This window comes from Lissotriton vulgaris, chromosome 9, assembly GCF_964263255.1.
Source record: "Lissotriton vulgaris chromosome 9, aLisVul1.2, whole genome shotgun sequence".
Lineage (NCBI taxonomy): Eukaryota > Metazoa > Chordata > Amphibia > Caudata > Salamandridae > Lissotriton > Lissotriton vulgaris.
Genome location: NC_141697.1, coordinates 102,236,132 through 102,246,926, shown reverse-complemented (window position 1 = coordinate 102,246,926; position 10,795 = coordinate 102,236,132).

Sequence of the window (10,795 nt, the reverse complement as noted above, 5' to 3'; positions counted from 1 at the left end):
ATGTAATTCTGTGGCTCTCTGGTTACACACAGACCTCTGCAGTGCATTAACTAATAAAGGTTTCACAATGTGCTACAGTGCATTTCCCACTGAGTAACAGCTGTTTAAATTGTATTTATCATTTAAGCTACCCATTATTTTATATGTACTTACCTGTAAGACCTAAAAAACTAACAAAATATTTTGGGGCTGATTTATGAGAGGTAAGCGCCGCTGGAGCGTCACTTTTTTTTAAGCTCCGGTGGCACAAGCGTCTCAATAATAAATATGAGGCAACAAAAGTCACTCTCCATGGCTTTACATGGCCTCATACATATGGAGTAAGACAAACAACGCATGTCGCTGTCGTGACTTAGTCTGTCAAGTAGGTGTTCTAAGGGCATTGTGGTGGGTGTTCCCACGCAACACCCATGGAGTTTGACGCTGCCCCAGATTTACAAAACTATGTAAACCTGGAACAGTGCCAAAACCTTACGCCTCCCCACAGCATGCTTAACGAGGAGAAATGTTTTCTTTTCTCCTTGTTCTTTCCTCTTTCCATGGGTGTTGCATTCTGAAGCTCACATAGAAAGAGGAACACGCCTCTCGGGATTGTTTTTGTGCAGGAAGGGGCTCCTTCCTGTACAAAAACAATCCTGTCTACATTTGCGCTAGGCAGCAATTTGTGCGTCAACGCAGGGGGAAAGGACAGGAATGCACTATATTTCATAAATAAGATGCATTCCTGCCCTTTCACATTGGCGTAGGCCAGTGCAGCAAGAAGACTTGCGGAGTTGCCCTGTGTCAATTCCTCATAAATGAGGCCCTTTGTGTTTAGCCCCACCTTTGACCATGCTTCTACGCGTACTGACCCTTGGTGTGCTAAACACTGTTTAATATTATGTCCCCACTGTAAAAAGTATTTTCTATGGGTATTGGAGGCGTTTATCGTTGTTGATAGTTGTAAATGATGAGGAGTACCAAGATCTAGAAATTTTTGTCAAGAGGGCGTCCTTACGCCTAAAAAATCTTGACAGGGAGGTCTTGGCATCAAAAAGTTTGAAGACCTCTGCCCTACAGTAAACGCGGGAAACTGTACCAAAGCTGGCAGGTTGTCTTTGCAAGTCACCCGCAGAACTTGGAGCCCCGGGAGTCTGGACATTTCTATCTCAAAGTCAAACGAGGCCCCAAAATAATGCTGCTTCGTGGGTGTGCTGGTGGGTGATGTCCGAACGTCGCCAAATGGGGTAAATAAGCCAAGGGACCATGTTACAACAGTAAGCTTATTTATTTCCAAGTGGTTGTCACCCACAGCATGCCGTGTCCAGCTGGCATGGAGTGCGACTGCAACTGACTGTTGCCGCTCGAATCCTCACCATTGTCTGCTTCATGCACGTGTGCCTTTTACAAATCATAACACCATGGTATTGTGCGGGTAGAATCTCGAGACACAATACAAATGTCACACAACACAATACACATATCACACACTGCAACACATTTCATTTGAGTTTATTAAAATACCCCATTGCATTGAGTGGCAATTACAAGAGATAGATTCTACTTCGGATTGGTTGTGGTATTGTTAGGGGAGGTTGAGGTTTTAATGCAGAAGCTAAAATGGAAACCGGAGAACCCACCTGTGGTCATTGCTTTGAGAACGTTTGCTCCATGTAGTTAAAATACTTTGGGGCGTATTTACAAGCCCCTTGCGCTGACGGTGCGTCCATTTTATTATGGGAAAAAGTGACGTACCAGCGGCGCAAGGGGCTTGTAAATAAGCCAGTTTATTCATTGTCATCAAATCTTGAATTCATTCATCCACCCTCTCCCCACCAATCCACCAAATCCAGTGGTTCCCAATCTGTGCGCCGCGGCTCCTTGGTGCCCCCTCCAGACTTGCCAGGGGCGCTGCGCTCCAAAGGTTTCAGAATCACGATTTCAAGCCGTAAATTGCCCGTAATATCGCAGAAATGTGAGTCCTTTGGTAAAAGCATGAAACCTCTTTATCCACCAGATGGCAGCAGAGCACTCTTTATTAAGCGCGCACAACTGAATACTTTAGCATTCTCAAAAGCTACATCGTGTTCCTTCACCCAAAGGAAAGGCTCTACAACAATATTATAGGTAAGCATATTATTGAATAGCTTCCTTTAGATTCGTTTGGCATAGATTGCAACACCTCATTAGTGAGACCTACAGATATTAAGCCGGAAATTGACTAGCTGCTGCCTCGAGACAGAAACTGATCACGGCATACCGGTTTCTGACACATTTATTTTACAATGTATGGCTTCTAGATTGGTATTAATCTTCGTTAGGAAATAAAATATTCCACATAATGTGTCAGGTCTCTCTTTCATTGCTCCCTAATAGTTGCAACATACTAATATTCCTGTGCGAGGTGGCTTTTGCTACTGGATTCTAGGAGCAAAGTGCCCAGACCAAGTTGCACAAAAATGCAACGGTACACAGTGTATATAGGCGCTCCTTAATTAGAGGGATGGGGTCATAGGAGGAGTGCTGGGGGGCAGGCTGCTCAAAGGGACATTACACTGAAGACCGTAAAGTCTGTGACAAGTCTGTGGAAAGGTACTGCATGCATTGGCAAGCAGGCAGCGTTATAGGCGCATAGTCAAGTGAAAGGCAGCATAGGGAGAGTTAGACCAATGTTTCAAGGGTGTGTGATAAACTATGCTCAGGGTATGAGTAATTTCTTCTAATATTTATTTTGCTGGATTATCTATCAGTTGTTGGATGTTAATTAGAATAAATATATTATTTACTTTAGCACCAAAACACTTGAGTATTTTATAACGCAACAGTGTGTGCTGTTTCGGGATGAGGGTCTGGATGGTGATTCCTCTTATGTACCATGCAAATGCTTCTCTGGTTGGTCTCTTTTTTGGAACCTCTCCATCTTCAATTTCCTTTTATTTTTACACAAAGGAGGAGGTGGGAATTGCCGCCTTCTCATACAGTTGGTGGATCTGGTTGTTTTAGAAGGCATATTCAGTTTGGTGTCCGTACCTGTTCAAATGTGGAGAAGTGTGGCTCAATGGTTAGAGCGGCAGACCATGATGCAGAGCTCTGGCCTGGGTCCAGGGTTCAATTCCCCGCCTCAGCGGGTCTTGGGCTCAAAATTCCATGGACCTGATAATTCTCACTTCGGTGCCTATTCCAATCATAGAGTCCCACTCTGCAACTCTGGGCAATAGCTTGCTTAATCTCCACAACGGCCCCACAACGCTAAGGATGCCTGGCCTCCACCTTGGGGGTGCCCAGGAGTGGACGCCTCACAGGGAAAGCCAGGATGAGTTCCACAGCGGTATTCGTACAAGTGCCTTGAGACCCTAGCGGGTGAGTAGTGTGCTATACAAGTATCAATTTACAAATGCTTGCATTCAATGTTACCTCATTTGTGTGGCTTAATTTCTTCCAACATCCACACAATGTTTGTGGTGACCTGTGGCGCATATTTGGCTTCCTGAAGTTATAAAGTACATCTTCCTAAAGTAAATGAAGTCATTTTTTTTCTTATAAAAGAATTTACATTTATTGTGTGTGATAAATATCCCAACTGAACTAGGTGTTCCATCCCTTTCTACACTACAGGAGTACCCCATGACAGTTAGGCATGTCATGGGGTACATGACCCAACTTTATCCCAATTATTTTAATGGCGAAAAGTGTAAGTACTCCCGAGGCCATCCACCCGCAAAAAAAATTAGCATAATAGGGAGCCACGGCGAACGACCAATAAGCCAAGGGAGCTATGGGTTGAAAAAGTTTGGGAACCGCTGACCTAATCCTTAGCCGTATCGCCAATCTCCCTAATTCATTCAACGTTTGGATAAGTGGGCCATATGTATCAAGCAAATTCGCATTTGCAAATGCTGAAATTCACAGAATTTCGGCCTTTGCGAAGGCGAATTTGCTAAATGGTATGTATTAAGAAAAATGTGGTGCAAAACAAGGATTCGCAAAATTAGCGATTCCTTATTTTGCAATTACATTTAAGGAATCGCAAATTTTGCGATTCCTTAAATGCAATGTATGAAGCAAAGAAAATTAGCAAAATGTCCTTAAGGAATCGCAAAGTTGCGAATTCCTTGAAAAATGCATATTTTTGCATTTTTAGAAAAAATGGGCCATGTGACGCACATACATGCCCATAGGGCATGTATGTGTGCCACATGTGCACCCATGCATATTTCAGGGGTGCAACAGGGTGTCCTTTGGACACCCCTGCACCCTTGAAATTATTCTCAATTTGCGATTTGCAAATTACGAATCGCAAATTGAGAATAACTTCCCATTCATTCCCATTGGCCTCCTGGCCCATAAAAATGAGTGGGAAAGTATTCCTTAATTGCGATTCGCAATTTGCTAATCGCAATTAAGGAATTTTAAGACATCGCAAAAAAAATCGATTTTGTACATACATACCTACATACATACCTATTTGCGATTCTCAAATAGCGATTTCTTAAAAATCGCTATTTGAGAATCGCAAATCAGCATGATGATACATATGGCCCAAGATTCTATAATAAAGATGAGTTATAAAGAAGTACCATATTTGTAATACATTAAAAAGATTGGGGGGAGAACCTCCACCCCGAACCCACCTTTCAGTGACTAGGCTCGCTCGCTCGATGGAGTATGGGAGTCTGAAGATTTGACGGGGCGGCCTTTGGTTCCCAGTTCGGCCCTGCTTCCATCTTCTCCTTCCTTAATGCGAATCTTTGCATGCCAAAATACTGGTTTTCTGCCAGCAGAGGGAACCAAATGACAGGCAATTAAAACTAATTTAAAAAAATCGTAGCTGTCAGATTGACACTTTGGCTCCACGCCCCAGCCTTCGCTTCAATTTATTTGTTTTTATTATTTTCCAAATCCTCTCTGTTTGCTAAATCAAGACGTGCCACATCCTGATGCCCTTAGTGTTACATTACAGGATGTAAGCATGAGGGTGTTATTTAGTTCAGTAAAAGTATTTTTTCTAAATGAGCGCGTTTTAACACACGAAAGGTCTTATCACAGTAATCAGGAAATATTTTAAAAACCACCTTTATATCAACTCTTCAGACTTTAACTAAGCTGAATTTGCAAGCAGTCCTGGAGAAAGGGCTCATGTATAACAGGGCAGTTCCCCACCCCTGCATCTGCCTGGATGTCACGTGCTTCTTCAATCTACCCTTGGTTCAGGTTTACAGGAGCCATCTGAAGACACCACAGGGTAAGGCTTGAACCACTGCTTCTGGGCCTGTAGCCTCCGGTGTCCCTTGAATCCACCATTTGCTCTGGTTTACAGGCACAGAAGACACCATAGGCTGTGGTGTCCCTTGAATCTACCATTTGTTGTGGTTTACAGGCACAGAAAGGCACCACAGGGTAAGGCTGGAGCCACTGCTTCTGTGCCTGTAGTCTGACATGTACCCTGAATCTACCATTTGTTCAGATTTACAGGCGGAGAAGACACCACAGGGTAAGGCTCGAGCCAATCCTTCTGTGCCTGTAGTCTATTTGTTGTGGTTTACAGGCACAGAAAGGCACCACAGGATAAGGCTGGAGCCACTGCTTATGGGCCTGTCGTCTGACATTTACCTTGAATCTACCATTTGTTAAGGATTACAGGCGCAGAAGACACCACAGGGTAAGGCTCGAGACACTTTTCTGTGCCTGTAGTTGGTGGTGTCCCTTGAGTCTACCATTTGTTGTGGTTTATAGGCACAGAAAGGCACCACAGGGTAAGGCTTGCGGCACTATGTCTGTGCCTGTACTCTGCGGTGTCTCTGAATCTACCATTTCTTGTGGTTTACAGGTACAGAAGACACCACAGGGTATGGCTCAACGACTGATTCTGTGCCTGTAGTCTATGGTGTCTCATGAATCTAACATTTGTTCAGGTTTACAAAGCTGAAGACACCACAGGGTAATGCTTAAACCATTGCTCTGCGCCTGTAGTTGGTGGTGTCCCTTGAATCTACCATTTGTTGTGGTTTACAGGCAGAGAAAGGCACCACAGGGTAGGGCTCAACCACTGCTCCTGTACCTGAAGTCTGCAGTATTCCTTGAATACACCATTTGCTCTGGTTTACAGGCGCAGAAGACACCATAGTCTGCGGTGTCTCTGAATCTACCATGTGTTGTGGATTACAGGCACAGAAAGGCATCACAGGGTAAGGCTAAAGCCACTGCTTCTGTGCCTCTGTGCTGCTGTATCGGATGCTTTCTGTGTGCAGGAGATGAACACACACAGGGTCAGGTTGATGGAGCAGATTTCCTCTGCAGTCAGGCATTGTTTTATTTTTGTGCTTCAGACAGACTGCATTTAAATTGCCACGCACATTTTGGTGCAAGTTAAAATTATGGCACAATATGAAAGTGAGGCCGATTTAGTCTGAAATGCTTCTGCTGAATTAACATGTGTTTTTGCAATGTAGAGAAAAGTGGCCTTTTAGCTTTGAAGATTAATAGAATATGTTTCTCTCTTCCCAGCGCATCCCATGTAATCTAAATCCACTATTCCTGTCTTAAAAGACTTTGACTTGTTGCATATTTTGATAAATATTTTCAGTTAATAACACCTCTTTTTCTTTGTTGCACATTGCACATTTATTTTACATGTTGTACATAAATAATGGAGTTTGGAAACATAATGTGCTGATTCACATGACATTAATATTATCTTTTTGTTTGTTTTATTTTCGGGCCTACCATTAAATGGCTGCCTGTGAAACCATCAAAAGCTATGGCTTGCTTTGAATGAGAAGGGAGCATGCGCAGACTGTGGCAGCTTTCCTCATGCCAAGAAGTGAAGGACAGCTTGAACTGTACATTCTTCTGATTGTGCCAATGTACCGGCTAACTAAAGTATCCGTCCTACTGCGCTTTGGCAGGAAGGAAGACTATTGAAAATTTTCCCTAGCAATTGTTGCAAACTTATAAAATGTATTTATTATGTATGCTTCATTTGTTAAAAACTGGCATGGTCAGGTTTTTAGAATGCGTCAGGGTGATGAGAACTCATGCCACCATGACTAACCAATCAACATACAGGTTTTCCTGAAATGCAACATTTTGTGTAGTCTGCCAAAATTTTGTGTATAAAAACTGACAGGGGCAGGCTTTTTCTCAGCTCAGCTGGCTTCTTGCTCATTTTTGGCTTAGGCTTCTATGGGTTAGGTACGAGAAACGTCCCGGGAGATTGCTGAGGGTTTGCGTCCGAGGAGAATCAGGGGGAGGTTTCTTGCTTCCACGTTATATCTTGGCCACATTCCTTTGAGGTCTTGTGAAGGGCGGGCTGTCTCCCTCCCTGCTTGCTCTTTAGACACAGACAGATGCAGAAGAACAGCTGATTAAATAGAATTAGATGCTAAACTTCAAGTTATACTTAGACAAATTAATTAGGTCTGAAAAGATGTATTTGACTTATGCATTTATTTTTCTTAATGGGAGATTTTTGCAAACTATTTGATTTTTGATTAGCCTTGCAAGACTATATTTTTCTTAGAAACTCTTTGAGTCTTGAATGACATTTTGCGCCACATTCCTACATGTTATGCCTATATGCAGACTGTAATGTGTTCTGTATTAATGCTAATTTTCCTGTTTTCCAAATTCTGTAACCTGATTGATATTTTACTAATGAATAAAGGGTCAGAGAAAAATTAACTTTTTACTAGAAAATAAAACCCTTTAAACACTCAACAACTCTCTTTATTGGCTTAAATTAATAATTGCATTTTTGACTGTTCATCTTTATTTAAAGTCTCCTGAAGGTATTACATGGTGTGAAGGGCCCAACACCTTTTGAGCGGTAAATTAGAGGTAGCATGAGGGTTTTGCATTGAGAAATTACCAGAAGAAATTACCGCTCCATCAAGGTCACCTGAAATCTCCCGCACCCTATGGACATTGGTGGGGACACCAACGTGGAAAGTGTAGCACGTGCTCCCCGTGGTCTGTATAATGAGTATTTTCCAAAGGAACAAAGCTCTACTTTGAAAAAAAAAATTCTTCCTTTGAGGCTGTTACAGTAACAACAAGCAGGCAACGCCCTCCGCCCACCAACAGAAAAAAAGCTTTTCCCTTCAAATGTGAGTTTGTCTTTCCTTGGGAAATGCTTCGAGTAAGAACAGTAGCGCCAGCTGCAATGGTAGATGTGAAGCTAGAAAGAAGCAAGGCGCATGCGTGGTGATGGAGAAAGTGAGTTATTGTTCTGTTCATTTTATAGAGCGCAAATGTTACTCAAAGGTTTCCAGGCGCTGAAAGGATCGTAAACAGTGATGCACAGGAAACCAGAGAAACGATGTGCACAAACAAACACAGCTGGCAAAAAGAATGTTATGAGAAGAGGAGCACCTTTAATGCATAGATTACTTACTGGTAATGCCATTACTCGAAGTCTATAATTCCCTATATGAAACGAGGCCTTCATGCCTCCACAGACACTTCTCCAAGCACAAATTCCTTTAAAAAAGAAACTGAGCACAATCTCCACCTCTCCCCGTGGATACCTTTGTCTTACCTCAGCACAGCCTGTATTATACCAAGCCTCGTAATCATTTCAACGCAGTCACTGAGGAGGGAGGGAGGAGTGTGATGATTGGACCAGGGAAGTCTGGACTCAGAGCAATGACATTACCAGTAAGTAATCTAAGCATTACATCTTTGTTTCCTTCCCTGTTCCTCTCATTACAAAATGAGGAATGCCAAAGCTATCTGGCCAAACAGATATGACCTCCACAAGATTCATCTGACAATAAGAAAGCTGATTGAAAGATTTATTGTGTAACTCACACTATTACTTCATAGCGTACAACGCTTTAACACCAAACACACAATGTTGATCAGAAAAATTACCAATCCTGTAATGCTTCACAAAAGTGGATCAAGTAGACCATGTGGCTGCTCTAAAAATTTCCAGGACAGAAGCCCCTTAAAATTCTGCCCAGGGAACTGCCTTTATCCTTTTGGGCCTGCCCTGAATCCCCTCTGGAGGCACGACCCATCTCAACAAGTAGGCTGAAGAAATAGCAGATTTTAACCATCTACTCAAAGCCTGTCTAGATGGACATGCACCCTTGTTAACCACTCCAGAATTTAGAAAAAGAGCCTAAGCGGGAGGAAAGTGAGATACCCTCTCTAAAAAAAAAGCACAGCCCTCAACCCATATAAATTATTCCATTCCATCTCCTCCTGAGATGATGGATTGGGGAAAAAACTCAGGAAGACGGACCAGTCGCTGGAAATTTCCAACCCAAACGAAATATCCAGGTCAGAAACTTTTGAACCATAGATTCAAGCGGTTCAAAAGGAGGAGCTTTCAAAACATCCAACACTAAGGGAAGATCCAATAAAGGCAATGGATTAGTCACCTGAGGTCTAAGATTAGAAAACATCTTTAAAGAGTCTAGACACCAAAACCTCACATTCAGAAACATTCGTCCAATTTACCCTGAATGCCTTAATGGATGTCAACTGGAACTTCAAGGTGGCACACATGAGACCCAGATCAAAAACATAATGAAAAATTGTAAAATTGAAATATTCGGCTGGATAAGTCATCTAACTGTGTGACCTCACTCCATTTCCTGATGGATGACTAATGATGATTATAAGATCTCAGATCAATCTGTTCCTATGATGATATATGATGATATGGAGCTTATACCGAGGCATCTTGGCGCTGGTGTGTGTAAACGAAGAGCTGAGACTAAGCTGGGTCTACTCGGGTATAAACAGGCGAGTTTTCAGAATTTTCCGGAAAAGTAGGAGGCCAGATTGTAGTCTCAAAGCCACTGGCAGTTTGTTCCATAATTTTGCTGCACAACCAGACAAGCCCCCCCCCCGCACCCCTCCCCCTTAGCTCTTCTGAACTTGGGGGTACAGATTAGACCAAGAATGGCGGATCGAAGATTTTGCGAGGGGGTATAAAGCCTAAACATTTCCTGGCTGTCATCTGAGCTCCCTCCATAATGTGCCTTGTGCACCAAACAGAGCACCTAGAATTCTATTCGCTGCTGTATAAGAGGGCGACCATTACCGTCTTCCGTAGTTTGGGAGGCAAGAAAGGAAAGATCTTACGAAGGATCTTTAAAAGAAAGAAGCTGGTGGACGTTAGACTATTGACCTGAGCAGACAGATTAAGCTTGTCATCAAAGATGACTCCAAGATTCCTGACCTTCCCGGTGGGGCGAGGACATTCGCCCGCCTCGTACGGCCACCAGGAATTGTTCCACAGTGACCTCCCATTGCCAAACCCTATCACTTCCGTCTTTTCTGTGTTTATCTTCAGAAAACTTAAGCTCATCCAATTCATGATATCCGTTAGACAGGCATAGAAACGAGCAGCTGAGGCCTGTCCTAGATGTCTGAATTGTGTCAACCAACCCTTCTGGAACACCTAAACTTCTGAAAGTTAACCACTCAATTTTCATGCCGTTAGTTGTATACGTTGAAAGGCCATCTGGAACAATAATGAGTAAACTGTGGGGGATGGGACCAGCGGAAGAATGCACTCCAGACCCTTCCTCATACTCAGTATCAAAGGATCCCTCCATGAGCAGCTCCAAGCTGGAGCAACCAGAATTAACGATGCTCTGGTTGTCTTCCACCTCATGAGAGACCTCACTATCAAAGGGAATGGGGTAAAAGCATACACACCCCTTGAGGCCATGAATAGGAAAGAGGCACTACATCCCAAGACCCCCTCTTCTTGACCCAGGAACAAACTACCAAAATAAGGAAATTTCCCTGATGGCAAAAATATCTATCACCAGAGTCCCCAATTTCCTGCAAATTTCTG